The following is a 17,549-nucleotide window of genomic DNA, read 5'->3' on the forward strand; positions in this document are numbered from 1 at the left end:
TTGTTTTAGATGAAGGTAAACAGAAAGTGGTATTACTTGCCTGAATGGAGTAGACTATCCCATGGAGGAAAATAATAGCTGTCTTCTAGTTTTTGTTTTTCTAAAAAGACCAGTGAGGACTTAAAAGGAGAAAGAACTGGAGAGGAGGGTGAAAGATGATTACCTTAAGGATTAGAGCTGTTTCCCTGGTGAAGTCTGCAAATACTGTTTCTAAGCAATGCGTTGAATGTCTCTGGGGTGAAATGAATTACAACTAAAGGATTAGTAGTAAATCTTTACAAGAAAATATCTCTTAGTTATTCATTATGATAGCATGATTTCAGTAACTTAGATAATATTTCATTAATTAAGAATTCTGTAATGCAAATATTATTTTAAAATGTCAGTAGAAATACACCAAATTTTTGAAGCTTCATCATAAAATCAGTTGTTATAAAATGAAATTATGAAAAATTATTGTTTCAAAAAGTAATGAAAATTGCATTATTCTTGATCTCCTTGTTAACTTTATGAATCAAAATGTCTTCAGTGTTCTATAAAAAAATGGTGCTTATGGGCGGTCTCGTTGATGCCCACTACATTCCTATAGGATTCTTGATGGCATTTTTTATTTTAAAAAGTAATCAAAAACACATTGTGAGCTCAAAGACTAGTATATAAGCTTCAGGTTAACACGGTAATGGCTCTGACCCTTAACCCTGATGCAACCGTTCTATCCCAGCAGCTCTTTGTGAAAGGACACCAAATACTGAAGAAATTGGAAAGGTTAACAAAGTTAGCGGACAAAATAAACTTGATACTGAGAATGAACTTTCACATGCAGCAAGAAAATAAACACTGCCCTCTTATGCTGATCATCAAAGGCTGTTTAAGATGCCTATATGCTTCTACGCTAAGTTCATATTCTCTTTTGAGAACTGTTTATACAAAAGGTTACCAAACTGATAGTTGATTACTGCAAGTTTATATCTAATGTATATGGAATAATTTTATAACAGTCCAAGTATCAATACCGCTGGGGAGGCAACAATACTGAAGAACTTTCAATTTCTCAAGTCATTTTTATGATAATCACATGGAACTTGAATTCTTAATCCCCTTAGGTAAGGGGTTGATTTGAGTGAATTATTGCCTTGTGTATTTACCGAATTTGGGTGTAAAATATAAACCGAATTCTTAGCTGCTCTAAAGTAATGTAAACTCCAACTTCTATTATGTGTTTTAGAAGGGAGAATTACATATCGGATTTCTTTTGCAGAAATGGTGAACAAAAGTACTGTAAAGCTTCCTGTGTGCACTTAGAACACAGTGTGAAAAAAGCATAACAACACACACACAGTAAGTATGGCTTTTTTTTCTAGTTTCTGCTTGTCATCTGCAATACTTTCCTTGGCATTTCCTGATAGTCACCCATCACCCTTAAGATACAAAGATGGTTTCTTTGTACAGCACACAAGTGTCTCTTAAAAGAAATATCCTGGGCCAAACCTGGTCAAAGAAGTTTTTATGTTTTATGTTTTTTATTTCTGTAACGAGAAGTACAGGTTAGGGACTCTCTCTCTATATCCCCATATCAAGAAAAATAATGTTTACATGAAAGGAAAAGCCAAGGATAGACAAGAGTGGTCATATCTGGTTTTGTATTTAAAAATCCAACCCTGATGGTTTAAAAAAATAAAACTTTAGGTGGTCTTAATTTTTTTTTTTTAACTCAACAGAGCTCCAGTTGTTACATAACTCATCTTACTAACTTATGGGTAGGCTTTGAAAACCTTCCCCATTTTGCCAGTTTTCTAAAGCACTGGTGGATGTGACTAGTAGTCTCTCAGAAAGCACCGGGACGAACAGGGTATTTGCACACCTGCAAATCTCATTTAATGACTGAAATTAAAAATGCTGCAGAAGTAAAACAAAAAAATATGTATAGTTTAAGTTATTTAGTGACCACAGCTATATAGTGCTATTCAGACTACCAAGAATGTATGCCTATATATTATACATAGATTTGATTGATTAGTATTCCATGTCAAATATTTTGATTTGCTAGAAGAAATGACAAAAATTAATAAGAGAAATGGGTAAGCTTATGGGAAAATACCTATGCATGAATAGTACTAAGAAACAAAGCATAACAATTTTTTAAATTTTAAAATGAAAAAAAGAATAAATATGATAATACCGAATTTCAATAGAAAATAATTGGGGATTAACACTGGTTAATATATTGCATATTATTATCTTCAAAGTAGTGGTTCAGATTACAAGACACATACATGAAAAAATGACCAAACAATTGAACAATGAAAGTCAAGGAATAAATGAAAAGAGACGATTGCACATACATAAAAATAAATGGTTGATTTTTTCTTCCTAAGATCTTGCATTCTGATGCATTATCATGCATACAGAGACAGAAAGTCAACAATCGTGTAAGGTATGCTTTCACTGCTCACCCACTTTTCAGATATGTGATTTAGAAAAATAAAATGCATTGGATTAAATTTTCCCAGGGTGATTCCCATTTTGATGACTTGGTTTCTTGGAATTTTTCTCTTACACAATCATTTTAACTAACTGATAAATTCTCACTTTGAGTATGGCTTCCAATAAGACAACTTTCTGTTGCGCTATACCTGAGAGAAGTTAGGTATTCAGGACTGAAATTAGAGATACTGATACTAAATTGGAGAAGTTGATACTAAACTGGAATTCTCCCCATTCTCTACTTCTGAGTCAATGGCAGAAAAATTGAACCTTAGAAAACTATATATAATTTCAGTCGTCTTTCCTATACTCAACAGTCACTATTAAACTCTTAAATTGATTCAGATGAGGAGGTTAGAGTCATTAGATTCTTATTCTAAGCCATAATATCTACTTTTTTTCTTCTCTTCAGTGCATATGATAACTTCATATTCTGTGCCAGTAACCCTAAAAATAATACATAGAGATATAATACAAAACTCCTTTTAAAGCTGTAGTGCTTTACTAATACATAATAAATCCATTGACTAAAAGGTTTTTTAAATCAAACTTTCCCTAATAGGTTATAATCCACTTTGTTCCTAAACCAATAATGCTCATCTGATTCTTGCCCTTATCAATTAGTATTCAGGTTGTTAACAGGATTATTGAGTTAGTTTCAAAAGCGATACTTTAGGAAGTTATATTTTATGAAACTGTACTGTATTTTACTGTTGGCACAGGAAAAGATTTAAGATTCATAACTATGAAATCGTATTCTCAGGGAACCTTTGGATTCCTGTTACAACACTATTCACAGTACTCCGAATTGGTGTCCATCCACCAATGAAGAAAATGTGATATATATCACATTTTCTTCATATATATATATATTATATATAATATATATATATATATATATAAAATTCTGTCATTTGCAGAAATATGAGTAGGAAGGGCGAGCGTTATGATCAAATAAACTAGGCCCAAAAAGGCAAATATTACACGATTTACTCATATATGGAAACTAAAATTGTTATCATATAATTTGAGAATATCAAAATGATTATTAGAGGCTTGGGAGACCTAAGAAGTGAGGCAAATGGGGAAGAATTGGTCAGTAGGCACAATATAATAGTAAGATAGGAAGAATAACTTTATTATTCCATTGCACAGCAAGGTAACTATAGTTAACAATCAAATATCATATATTCCACGATAGCTAAAAGCGAACATCTTTAGTGTTCCTTTCATGAAGACATGATAAATACTTACAATAATGCATTTGCTAAGTATCCTGGCTTGATCACTTTGCAATGTCTATACTTTTCAACACCCACATAAATTGTACAACTTCTTCTGTGTTATTCAAGTAATTTTTTTTAAAAACTACACCTAAATTGATGTCTTTGATTCTATTGACTTAAGGAGGAAAATGATCTTTGAAGGCCTTACAATCAAGGCCTGCTGGACATTAGAATCCAATGCATTCAGTGTCCTGTTTATATTTTTCCATCTGTAAGTACTTTGCTACTTAACTTTCAGCTTTATTTGAGGGTCAATTGTCAAGTCAGAAAACCTGTGGGCTTTGTATAATGTGAATGTAAGAGGATGGGTACTGAGTTATAGTTAGAGGCTGTAAAGAGCAGAGATTCCCATTGTGAGTGGGTGTGAGAGCGCATCTGCAAGTTATGGTCTTGATTTCTTTCCAGTAATCTGAGTCATCACCCGGACTCCCTGATTATTGACGCCCAACTATGTGAAACACTCCAACAGGAGGGATTCCTTTTAGAACGTATACACACAGCCCAAATTTTCCAATAAAGATTATGTGGTTGGGCTTAAGACTGTTATGAAGACAGATAGAAAAAACCCAAGACTTTTTGTGGCTTTGGGTGTGGTGTTGTGGAGCTGTGGGGCTGTGGATTTGGTGGTAAGGATCTGGGGTGTTAGTTAATGCAGGATGATACTCAAGTTACATCCAGTGTAGTGTACCTCCCTCTCTAATACTTGCCAGTTAATTCTCCTGCTAACCTAACCCAAGTAACCAAGGTAGGTTACTTTGATGAACCAGAAAATCCATTTTTCTGCAGCTCTTCATCCTTCTAATCACCCTCCCAGACTAAAGAAGAGCTGGAGACAGTTGTTGCAGTCAGTTCCATAGGAACTGTAGTGTTGCTCATATTTTCCTTCCAAAAGTTCTACATTCTTTAAAAACAATTGTCACTGAATTTCTGTGGAGGGAAACCTTTTGTTTATTCTTATATTATTGCTTTTGTTTTCCAATTTTTTTGACTTTAAAAATTGGGCTACATTTCACACACCATAAAACTCCACGTTCTAAAGTGTATAATTTAGTGGTTTTTAGTATATTTACAGAATTGTGCAACCCTTGGCACTACCCCATTCCAGATCACGTTGTTCATCACTCCAGAAATAAACCCGTCCCCGTTAGCGGTCATCCTCCTGCTCCAGTCTTCCCAAACACTACTAACAGCCACAAGTCTGTTTTCTTCTGCTATAGATTTGCCTCTTCTGGATGTTTTATGTCATGGTATCACAAAATATTTGTCTGCTTATAATTGGCCTCTTTCACTAGGCATAGTATTTTCAAAGTTCATCCATAGTTAATAATATTATTCTGTCATAGGGATATACCATATTTTATTTACTTTCATCATTTGATGGGCATTTGATCCAGGAAATATTTTCTCTATTCTTTCTTTCTCTTTTTATATATTATGGTTTTTGTTAACTTTATGACTTTTTATAGTTAATTTGATTCCACACTTTCTAAATGAATGCTTCTCAAATACTAATGCATCTTAATTATTAAGTGGGTATACCTCGAAACCATAGTGTACAGTGAAGTAAATTAGAACCACAAGCTTAAATATTACATGATTTTTCATATATGGCATGTTCAGTATTTAAATAAAGTACAAAATGAAAGGTTGCCAATAGGAAATAGAGAAATGGGTCTGTGGCATAAGGAAGGAAGGAGCGATGGAGGGAGAGGAGGAAAGGGGCATTGTTACATGGTTTGTACTTGCATCAGAACCCTACACGGACTGTTCCCATCATATATTACAAACATGTCTAAAATATATGATACATCATGCATATATACATACAAACATACATATGAAGTGGTTCAAGAGATGCCGGGATGGCGAGGAAGGGGAAGGGAGGCGAGGGAGTTAAACTAAAAGAATTAAGAAATTCCATGAACATGTACCAACTCCTCACAACGAATGTAATTATTATGTATTATAAACATGTATCAATTTTAAAAAAGGAAAAGCTCAAAGAGTGCTCTTTCTAAAATGCAGTCTCTGATTTCATCAGTCAAAGCATGCTGCCTATGATCTATATTTCTGGTAAGTTCTATGGTAATTCTGGCATTGCAGAGCTACAGATTGCTCCTGAATATCAAGGATTCTGACCACACCTTCTAGTGAGAAGGCATGTTTTATTGCATGTCAGACACAGCTGTAGATGCTCACATAAATTTTAATTTTATACAAATATTAAATTAATGGCTATTTAATACACTCCAATCTGTTTCAAGTAAAGTACAGTATCTGAGTTTAAAGCAGAGTTTGGTAATCTTGAAGCCTGTGATTTTTGCCTGGTATTCATTTTTATAAATAAAGCCTTATAAGAATGGATCTGCACTCATTCATTCGCGTGTTGTTTCTGGCTGATTTTGACTATAGTAGCAGAATTCATAACTGCTGCAGAAATCTAGGGCTCCAGTTTTGACAGGGACCAGATAGCCCACAAAGCCTATTTCCTATGGATTACAGTAAAAATTTCTTGTTTCCTGCTTTAAAGACATACTACTGTGAAACAATTTAAATGAGTCTGCTTAGGCAAATATATATATGGCACATAACAAAAGGAAATTAGAGGACAGAGTAAGCAGTGATACACTACTATTGATCACTAAAAAGATTTCATTAATATAACTTTTTCATGATCGTAAAAATAAAAGTGCAGTCAATGTTTTCAACCACTTGAACACTTAATGCTTGGTTTAAATGTCAGTTTTACTGATGTACCCACCAGGTGATTGAATTTGGCTAGGAAAATGGGACGATATAGTAGTCTGTTAATTTTATGATCACTAAAGACGACTGGACCTTTAATGAACACAGCAGTTATTTACCTAAACTGTCTGAATTCTTACACTCCTAGATTCTTGTATTTCTTCTATTAGAAATTTTCTTGGTATGTCCTTCCATGAGCTTCCTTTTATTTCTTCTCATTAATAACAAACTTCCTTGAAAGAGTTTTTTACTTAGTCTCCAGCTCCCTTCTTTCTTCTCTGTTTGGCTCCTACCAAGCTTTCATTTTCATAAAAATAGAGAATGAGAAAGCTACTCCTGAAACTGCTTTCATCTAGTACCAGCACCAGCCCATTAAAAATTCTCAATACTGATTCTTATCAAGGATGCATGACACAGGTCATTTCTTTCCTGACGCCCTTCTTGGTGTCTGAGACGCACACCCTACTTACCTTTTCTATTACTCTAGCTACTTTCTCCTCACTCCTTTTGCTATTTTCCTCTCATTTCTTTGAACTTCAAACACAGATCTTCTTCCTTTGTCAATTCTTTGGTAAATCATTGCTTATCGAATCACATTTTACAAGATTTGTGTCTCCAGCCTGAACTTGTTTATTGCATTGTGCAGTTTTAAATACAGTTGCTAACACAGTATCTCCATTTTGATGTTAAATGGACATGTCTCAAAATTATGGTGACCAAGTACATTTCTGGCTATTTTGTTTACTTCATATTTTTGTCTTATTAGTTTCAGTGAATAGTCAATGATGTCTTACTCATCTCAGTGAATATTTTCATCTTTACAGTAGCTTGGACCAAACAGAGTAGACTCATATATGATTGTTTCTTTTATACCTGATATCTAATCTATCAAATCATCTTGTCAACAGTTTCTTTAATAGGCATGTGAAACCCAAATTTCTTCATTTCTGCAGCATCATTCTGCCATCATATTTCCCCTGGATGCTTGTAATAACCTCATCATTGGTCTTCTTTATTTCTGGTTTGTTTTTGTTGTTGTTAGTTTTACTATTTTCACTATAACAATTAGAGAATCCATTGAGCACTAGTGGTCATTTGACTGTTGACAAAGGGGCCAAAAACATGTTTTGCGGAAAGGCCATCTTCTTTAACATAATTCTGGGAAAAATGGATATTAATTTCACATAATACCTTGGGTATAATGCAGAAAATTAAAACTATGTTCATATGGCTTTCTTTTCTAAAAAAAAATCAAATGGATCAAAAATCTGGATATAAAACCTGAAACATTGTAACTGCTGAAAGACAACAGAAAGGAAACTCTTGAAGCTATAAGCACAAACAAATTTCATAACTGGTCTTTAAAAGCACAGGAAATAATATTTAAAAATCAACAAAAGTGACTACATTAAATTAGAAATATTAATACATGCAAAATAAACAATTAAAGTGAAGAGACAACCCTTTAGATGAGAGAAGAATCTTTACATGTTACACTTCTGATAGAGGAATAGTATCTAAAATGTATGAAGGGCTTAAAAATTAACCCCCATAAAATAATGAACCCAATAAAAATGGGTAAATAAAGTGACTGGATACTTCTCAAAAGAAGAAGTTCAGGTGGCAAAAAAAGAAAGAAAAATATTCAGTATCTCTAATCATCAGAGTAATACAAATTAAAACTACAATGAAATTCCATATCACCTTAGTCAGAATAACCAAAATATATAAAACAATGAATGCTGAGGAAGATTTACAAAAAAAAAGAACATGCCTCCATTATTAGTGAGAATGTAAACTAATGTAGTCACTATGGAAACCAGGATAGGCATTCCTTGAAAGACTAAACATAGAAATAGCATTTGATCCAGCTTTACCACTCTTGAGCATATCTTCCTCCCCCAAATTAAAGACTGCATACTATAGTGACACCTGCATCCCCAATAGCGAAGCTCTGGAAAAGCCTAGATGGTTGCCACACTTGAAAACGTAAAGAAAATGTGGTGTATACACACAGTGGAATACTTCTCTACTATAGAGAATGAAATCATTTTATCCACAGAAAGGTGGATGGAACTAGAGACCACTGTACTAAGTGAAATTAGACAGACTCGGAATGCTAAATACTGTATTACCTCTATGACAGGAGTAGCCTTAAACATACACAAATTAATAAATAAGAAAATAAAGTGCAGGCGAGAGAGCAGGCAACCAGGAGTGTACTTTTACAGATGATGAGCAGGATGAGCAGGGGGGAGAAATAAAAGAAGAAGGGATAGCAATAAGAGTAAAATTGATTAAGATATGCTAATTTCACATACCAAACTCATCATCATGTAATATTACAATGCACTAACAAAAAATATTTCATTAGAATACAATGAAGGCATGTCACTCCATGTATCTTCTTCAGTAGTTCTCCATTTCAACATGAACACAAATCAGTCTGATTCCAAGAGACTGCAAGGAGCGATACATTACTTCTCTGAGTTTTGACAGCTTCTGCCTCTTTCCCCTTTCATGAACCTGGCAGGCATATCTATGTCTTATGTTCTGTTCTTTCACTTCCATTCACATGCACTGCTCCACGGCTCCTTTCATTTCCTGCAGGTCTCAGTTCCTTCCCTGTAGCCTGCCTCCCTCTTCTTCTTCCTTGATATGATATACTCTGCAGTACTTATGAACCCTACACAGATAATTTCTACTTGTTTATCTTGACTATGATACAATAAAACTTCAGTGATAATAAGGATTTCTGTGTTTTCTTTATATCTTAGCCCCTGGTCCAGGCACAAAGTAAGCATTAATACTATGTATTCAATGGTCTAAGACTAAGTAAGTTCTCATATAAGGGTACAACTGAAGACTTAAAATCTTTGACTAATAGGCTCTGGTTAAAGCAACTTCAACTTAATTCTGTCTTTCCTCAAAGAGTAATATTGAGTTACTTGTTATTTTCCCTCCCCCATCTCAATGAGATTAAAAAATATAGTGTTGATATTTATCAAAATTCCAAAACAATTCAAGGATCATCACAAAGTGTCCTCTTGTGTCTCAGAGTAGCAGTCACCAGTACAATTCTGTGTCTGCCTTGCAATTGCTTTGGCCAGGGCAACTCCTGTCACATCTCAAGTATTCTGATTTAAATGTATCCTACTGAGAAATCCTCTTAGAGAGAGGTTAGCTATTACAAGGGCACACTGTAGATTTGGAAAAAAAAATCATTTCCCACTTCAGAAAACAAAGATAGCTTTTGAAATGTCCTTGAAAGTTGAAAAAAAAGCCTCATGTTTTAAATATTCTCCCAGGGAGAGACAGCAGCCAGCCATTCCATTTACCTAAAATGTCAACTCTTTAACCTATTGACAGATGATGTCTCCTAACAGATTCTGCAACCGCAGTTGTACACTTGTTGCTAACTTTTGCCGTTATAAAATTTAGGCATTTATTTCTCATCGGTAGGATTAATACATAACTATAATTCATTTATTTAGAGCCAGGGATTTAGCTCAGCGGTGTAAACACCTGCCTAATAAGCGCAAGGTTGTGAGTTTGATTCCTGTACTAAAAGGGAAAAAATTATATATTTATAGTTGTATTTAGAAACTACTGGTAAACTTCACCAAAAAGCAACAAATAAGAAACTCTGACCCAAAAATTGAGGTCGCATAATAAATTGGAATTTCTGGTGAACTGCTTCCTTATTTGAGGAGCTTGACAGAAAAAAAAGAACACTGCAGAATCAACCTACATAATGGCTTTTTGGTTAAGTATCAAGTTATGAATTACATATATATATATATTATATGGTGTAAATTACAAAATCTACTTATGCTTTATAATGCACATAAAATTGTGTTAAGTTAAAAATGAAAGTTGCCATTTTAAAAAATAGAAGTCATGTGATATTTTCAAGTCAATGCACAGTGGATTTCTTAGTTTTATGCAGATTTATATTAAACTTGAACCCTAAAACTCACCTTTATGTACACATGTATAATTATGTATCTTCTATAATCTACTTCCAAATTTTCTACATTGTTATGTTTTTCTTCAGTCTTGCATCTTGTTAAGAAATAGAATCTCTCCAAATGTGAGACTTCCTAAATGCTCTTTGGTTGCTTTATTTCATATATTCAAAGAGACTTTACCAAATATTTATCTCTACCATCTGTCTATTTAGATTTGTTCTTTTCATTTTGAAGTACAGTTACGTTTCTTTTAGTTAGTCTTGTGCCCATCATACCACATACTAATACCTTTACAATTAAAATGCCTTTGACTCATCCTTGAGTTATTCTGCTAAACCTTACCCAGAGTCTCAAGGGCCACTTTAAAGAACTATTTGTTATATAGGTGATAATCATAAAAGCTAATTATGTAATTAGGCTTGTATGTAACTGCGTTTTATCTGTTAACATTCTTCTTAGAGGCATTGGCTTATTCATTATTAGATTCATATATAGTTCTTCAGCAAGCATATTTTAGTTTATGGTTGTTTTGGTATTTAAAATACTCTTCTAAAATGGAGAAACTGTAGGCAGGTAGGTGAAAAAAATTATTCCTCCTAGCACTTTTTCTCTACAATTCTCCTCCAAATGTCTGTCATTATATTTTTAGTATTTGTTTTAATATTATTAACTCTTGCATTGATTTCTGACTATGAATCTAAGCAAATCTGTCTGTAAGTGAATCTATAACACTTGACAATACTTCTATATTTATGAAAACATATTTTTCCACAGTCTTCTCATGTTCTTTAAAAAAAATCTAGTGCTTTGGAGGTCAAGTTGTCCTTAAAAATCTCCTATCTGAACTACAGAAAAGCCCCCTGTTTATTCCTCTAACAGTTTCCAACAACAAACGTTCTTGGATCTTCTCCACATTTTTCTATTCCTGACTCCTTAGGACCCTTTGACAATCACTTCAGTAAAGACCACTATTTTTTAAATCTGTACATTATCCTGAGTATGCGCTGAGCATTTCTCATGCTTCCCCCAGCTGTAAACTTCATATGCCCTCGTCTGAAATTCTTACCTATATTCCCGGTCCAGTTCTCTTATTTCTAATAATCATCCATAATTCTTCCAATCTGAAAAGCTTGAAATTTTAGTCAAGTTCATTATCATAGCTTGCTTTGTTAATTCTACAACTATCCCCTGGATTTATCCTTTGGTTCTCTCCTCAACTACCTGCCTGTTCTCCTTAGGTTTTGTTTTAAATCATTGCAATGGCTCCATAATTTTGGTTTTGTGCTTCTTCTCCCATACAGGCATCTAATTTAAAACCATTTCTCTGATCATATTGGCCCAGTCTTCTGAAATTCAGTTGCATAACCCTGTCTTCTTGAGAGTAAATTAATGTTGATTCCTTTAACCGCACATTTCTAATACGTGTCTGTTCCCTGCTGTCATCATCGATGAAGACTCCCCTGATCATTATGACTGGGAGTGATTTCTCCCTATTTCTGAACTTTCATAATATGCTATTATGTTCTGTGTGACTTGGTTTATATTCTGTATAACTAGTATTTATCCTGAGATTATAAATTCATGGAAGACAGACTTCAAGCGTAGTTACTTTTATATTTCCTATAGTAACTCTTTAAATGTTTCACATATCATAGGTACATAGTAATTACTGAATGAATAAGTATCTAATATACATTGAATTTATACTATAGTTTTATAATATAGTATTAGAGCCCTATGCTAAAAAAGAATCCTATGCTTCTGTATATATAAAAGAAAATGCTGGGTATAGCATTCCTGGGTAAATAAATCAACCAATACATTCTTTTGTTACAGGCAGATATTACCGTGTCAAATTTTATGGGGATCCCTGTATAATTAAGAAGGAATACAACTCTTGGAGACAAAAGATGGAGGAAAATGTTATCCCAGAAGCTTTCTGAAGAAGCATACAATTGCAGGCCTGGATTTGACAATGAAAACTATCATTTCTCCCTCTCCCCAACCATCATCACCAAGAGAAGAACATTGCACATTAAACTTTAGAAAATCCATGTGTATATCTACTACAGAAATGTATCCTGCTCTTCAGAACAAAGGTAATACTATTCGTTATAGTGTTTATATTATATGACATTAAATAATGTGTATATTTGTATATTCAACATAGAATTTCCAAGAGTTATCCATTGTGTTTCTTCAGAGGAAAAAAAATCCTACAATTACTTCCTCTTTAATATTTCACCACACATCAGAAAATACCTCTATAAAATATTTTGTGAAAGGGGTTATTTTGAATGTAAACTGAAACAAAATTAATTAGAAGCTGCTGAAATGATGGAGAAATAATCATAATTTTAAATGGGCTCCATGTGATGTTTGATTTTATTACTGACCAAATCAGAAAAACTTCATTTACTGTGCCGCAAATGTTCATTAGCTTTGCAGTGTATCACATACGTGTTTCCATTTCTTCCAAGCTATTTTTTAGTTCCAGCATTTCTATTTTGACGTTAGAAAAATATACAACCAAAATCTATAAGACTTTGATTAAATGTTGATACAGCTGATTTCAACACAGCCAAAGCCAGTGACCATACATAGAATCTAAACAACAGCTAGTAATTACAGTGTCAAAGGCATGTATACACTGTGTGTTATGTTTCATTGTCTGGCATGCAAATATAGTCTCCATTTCCTTTACACTATGTCCAAAGTATAAAGAAAGCCAACCAAAGAGTTCTGTTTCGTTTACACAAAAGAACAAGGTTCAATCATGTTTGATAAGTTGCAAATTACTGGTAATACCACAAGTGTTGTTACAGCTGCTAAGAATGGTCAGGAGGATGTACAAAATGCAGCAAAGGCATGAATCAAAAGAAAAAGTCTAAACAAGTTTGAATGATGGTGTATAGTATGGCTAACTTTAACTTCACTCGGGGCCTGGAAATGCCATTTTGGGTGCAGGGTGAGGTGCCTCATATGGAACCTGGCTTTGTGCAAGTCTGCTCGACTTTCATTTCTTTTCATACAAACGAAGTGGCCCCATCTCAATTGCATGCAAATAATATTTACAAATCAAAATTCTTACAGTTTTGAAATCTAAAGTCTGAACCACAAGGGACAAAGGGAAAGGAATAAAGATGGGCCAAAACTTTCAAAGGCAATAGGAAGCAATGCATATTTTAGTCAACAAAATTGGAATTCCTTTCTAAGAATAAGACCAGGTTGGTATATTAAAAGCACAGAACAAACAGACAAGTTACCTGCCTGTGAATCTGGGTATTTGAAACACTGAGTCTTTGAGAAGGTCTGATTCAAGTGGGATGTCACACAACATATGCTCACTAAGTCCTATGTTATAATGAATTTGTACTGAATTTCTTTTACTTGGTATTATCTCTGGTCCTTACTACATTCTGTTGAATACAGCAGTATAGGTGCATGTTCTTCAGAATGGAAAGAAAGCCAGACCAGGCCTTGTGTAGTAAAAGAGAATAAAAAGCTCTGGTTTCTGTTCTTGTTGAATAATGAGACCTTCAGTTTGTTTTTGTGTTTTTCAGGTTCTCATTTGTGGGCAGGTAAAATGAAAAGGAAAAGGTGAATCTAATCGTGAACTGAAAGCCAAGGCCCAGGTGAGGCCTGAAGAAACGTTTCATTGTATCTACAATTTGAATTGGTTACATATTTAAAAATCAGGACCTTTTATACAAAATTCCAGATTTTAAGCATCATTTAAAAAAATTACATCTGACACTGCTGTGCTTATATTCCCACACAGCGACAGTTCAGGGAGGGGAGTAGCAGTGGCACCTCGCCTGGATCATGCAGTCTCCTCTTAGGTGCAGGGCTTACAGTCATTCATGCCATCTGTCCCACTCTGATTCTTGACTCTTGAATTTTCTTCTCTATGATTTATGGAGCTATTTGTTTTAATTTATTTTGAGTCATCTACTTAGGAGTGATGTTATTCCATACTCATAATATAAATATAGAAAAAGTTATTTATGTTTCATGGTAGTAATTCTACAGCATTATCCATTGTCATAACTGTAACACTAGCAGTGTTGGTAATGCCAATATTTAGTAACTACTAAGCTTGTATGTAGAAGAATTCTAAGTACATGTACGTGTATCTACTACAAAAATGCTCATAACAGTACACTAAAAATGTAAGCAGCAAGAGGACAAATTCTAACCTTTCACATCAGTGAGTCTCTCAAACTTCAGCCTGCATCAAAGCCATATATGGAGGGCTGGTTGAAATGGACAGCTAAGAGCCAATCTCAGAGTGTCTCACTGGGACAGTCTGGGTTGGGACCCAAGAATGTACACATCTAACAAGTTCCCAGGCTATTGGTGCTGTTGGCCCAGTGGACACACTTTGAGAACTACTGGTTTTATTACTGCTGTAACCCCAGGTCTCAATGATACAGCATTTAATAGATGTTTAGAAATGATAAGAGGTGCATTAGGTAGATGATGCTACTCTACTAAGTGATGAGAAAACTAAGAAACTTAGACAAGGCCATATGTATACTAAACATTAGAAAAGGTTAATACTTGCACCAATGTCATTAACACAGTTATGGTGAGGATTGAATAAGATATATATTAATTTCTTTGTATGGATTAAATGTGTCATATATGGCAGCAAGTTTTATTCTACAATGGGACACTACTCCTTAACAAATATATATGAAGTTCTTGGCATAATGCTCAAACAATTCCAAATAGACTTTTTGGATTAATCTGCACTCAGGCTGATGCAGAAGGTTGTCAGTGCTCTCTAGTCCCTTTCTAAAACACACTTCGCAAAGCCCGGGCTGTGCAAAAGGTTCACAAGTAAAAAGCCACACTACTTCCATGACTGAATTGATTTCAAGAGACAAGGGTTTTACAACCTGGTTTATTATTGTTTGTTATTGTAATTCAATTGACTATTAGTCAAACTGATGAGATATGAAAGATAAAAAGCAGCAGAATTGTTTTTGGGAAAGTAAATTTTAATGTTTTGGAAACACTGTAGAAAGTAGCTGTAATAAAACAGTATGATATAAGACATGAGTGAGAAAACTGTAACAGATTCAGAAAAAAATTTAAGGTCTTTTAAAATGTAATATGTATAGTACTTTGCATTTGTCTTTACATAATTTATTTATGTTTAAATTTAGAGTTAAAAGAAAAGTATATTAGAATGTCCAGTTGATCTAGCACCTGTATGTGTGAGGAAGACAGCAGAATGCTGTGTGGGAGCCTGCATCTGCAAGTGGGCAACTGTGGCTTATTCCTAAAATGCCCACGTCCTGGAGTTGTGTCACCCATGCACTGAGAATGAGTTTAGTGTTTTTAGTGTTGCAAACAAAAGAGGGGAAAGAAACCAGTAAACTAGGGGAAGAAGGAAGAGAACGAGGACAAGGGAAAGGTTCATCAGAGGACAACCATGGCCTTCAAACCTTACGTTCTTTACTACATAGTCTTTAACAGAAAAAGTTGGGGAACCTCTGTTACACAGTGAAAAGGGCCTCATTCCACGTTAGCGCTATGTAGCTGGAAATATATTTATTTGTGCCTTTAAAATGTCCAGGCATATGAGTTGGTTTTAAATGAATTTTTAATAATGACTTAAATAACTGTCTTGATCATGTCGGAATGTCAAGTTTTCCACCTGCATAGCTACTTAAGAAACCTCTACCCTCATTGTTCATTTACCTGACTGGCTTCGATCTGTTTATCTCTCTTAGCAGTGGGATTTCTGCAAAGGCTGTATCTTAGCTCTAACACTTTCCATCATCAGTCTTCCTGGATAGTACTGCACCTGTGGATTTTAATAGCAAGCTTATGAGACTATTCTAATGACTTTTAAAATGTGTGCATTGAGTGTCTATCATATACAGGGTCCACTCAATGCCAGGCGATATGCTGGTCATTGAAGGAGATGACTCTCAGTCTGTCTTAGTTAAAGGCTCTAATTTCATGTCAAGTTGATCTAAAAGAAACCCCTGCAGCTGCCCCGTACCCCGACTCCCTGCATAGTCTTTTTCACAGCTCATATCCCGCATACATTGTTGCTTGGAAGCTGAATTTAATTCACTTCTGAATGACTTTACTTGACATGTGACTTCATTTGCAGGAATCTTGGCTAGGTGAGGTTTTGGAAAAGGTAAGGGTGTAAACTATAACCTTCATATATTAGCCACTTTCCCCACTGATAGTTTCTGTGTAGCACAGAACAACCTTACGAAATAGTATTTTAAAGGGTTTTTAATCTCCAAGGTAAAATAAAGGTGTACTATAAAGCCATATGGTAATACTTTACAACAGCTGGGCTGAGACAATGTACTGCTAATTTGCACAATTCTTTTATGTAGTTTAAATGTCTTTCTTTTGCTTAGTGTAGTTCTAAAGGCAAAGGTATTATTAATTGCTAAAGCTACCCTCTGGTATTCCAATATTCACTGCTAATTACATAAACCAGTACACTGCCATCACAGAGAAACATTTTTCTCCTGCTTTGAGATATTTGCTCAGAAGGAATTTCACCTCTGGAACAACTTGTATTAGGTTAACCCCCTGGGAAAGTTCTAATTTACAAGATCCCCTTCTAAAAAAATTTTTGTTTCAAAGAGATTATATTATAAATGTAAACTTCCTAATGAGCTTGAGTGAAATGCTGTAGGCTACAACTGGTGAACTTTGAAAGTTTTTACCCTTTTCCTCTTCCTACATATATATATTTTCGTGTGTGTGTAATCTGTACTCTGAGCCCTATAAAGAGGCCAGCTGTTGCTCATAGGGAACTGAACTTTCAGCCGAATCCTACATATTCTCTGGTATAGGTGATCTTTCCCTTTTTGCTTTGTTCATTTAAAAATATGCTTACTGCTAATAACAACAGTGAACACTGTACTGATTATATTTCAGCTGCTAGGGTAAGTAATTTTACATAAAATACCTCGTCTGATTTTCACAACAGGTTAAGTAGCTTGCCCAAGGTTTCCTGGCAATTAATTAAAAAGAAAGCATAGTACTTCAGTTTGCTAGAAATTTCATATACAAAAAG

At 34.4% G+C, this 17,549-nt stretch overlaps 1 long non-coding RNA gene across 2 annotated transcripts in view; it reads left to right on the forward strand.

Annotated features, from left to right (window-relative positions):
• The window catches only part of LOC134473756 (uncharacterized), a 49,843-nt gene that overhangs the window by 21,380 nt on the left and 10,914 nt on the right, over positions 1-17,549 (forward strand). For both annotated transcript variants that reach the window (XR_010044175.1, XR_010044176.1), the window contains exons 5-7: positions 1,259-1,338; positions 12,323-12,585; positions 14,050-14,121. This is a non-coding gene — a long non-coding RNA (uncharacterized LOC134473756). The remainder of the gene's footprint in view (positions 1-1,258; positions 1,339-12,322; positions 12,586-14,049; positions 14,122-17,549) is intronic.

The sequence above is a fragment of the Cavia porcellus genome, unplaced genomic scaffold (assembly GCF_034190915.1).
Source record: "Cavia porcellus strain 051 isolate PalLab524CR breed Dunkin Hartley unplaced genomic scaffold, mCavPor4.1 scaffold_2, whole genome shotgun sequence".
In the NCBI taxonomy this organism is placed as follows: Eukaryota; Metazoa; Chordata; class Mammalia; order Rodentia; family Caviidae; genus Cavia; species Cavia porcellus.